Source organism: Sinocyclocheilus anshuiensis, unplaced genomic scaffold, assembly GCF_001515605.1.
Source record: "Sinocyclocheilus anshuiensis isolate Anshui unplaced genomic scaffold, SAMN03320099.WGS_v1.1 scaffold2342, whole genome shotgun sequence".
Taxonomy (NCBI): Eukaryota; Metazoa; Chordata; class Actinopteri; order Cypriniformes; family Cyprinidae; genus Sinocyclocheilus; species Sinocyclocheilus anshuiensis.
In genome coordinates, this window is record NW_015557209.1 from 39,037 (window position 1) to 39,559 (window position 523).

The window sequence follows — 523 nt, forward strand, 5'->3', positions numbered from 1 at the left end:
TCTGCCGCCTGCAGTTGATTTTGATATTCTAGGTATTATCAAATTGCCAGAGTTTTGAGAATGCAGCGGACGTGGAGGACTATAATGCGATAAGAGCTCGCTCAAATACTGAGGTGTTAAACCATTCAAGGCTTTATAAGTAATAAGCAAGATTTTAAAATCTATACGATGTTTAATAGGTAGCCAGTGCAGTGTTGACAGAACCGGGCTAATATGGTCATACTTCCTGGTTCTAGTAAGAACTCTAGCTGCTGCATTTTGGACCAGCTGGAGTTTGTTTAAGCGTGCAGAACAATCACCGAATAAAGCATTACAATAATCTAACCTTGAAGTCATGAATGCATGAATTAACATTTCTGCATTTGATATTGAGAGCATAGGTCGCAATTTAGATATATTTCTGAGATGGAAAAATGCAGTTTTACAAATGCTAGAAACGTGGCTTTCAAAGGAAAGATTGCTATCAAATAGCACACCTAGGTTCCTAACTGATGACGAAGAATTGACAGAGCAGCCATCAAGT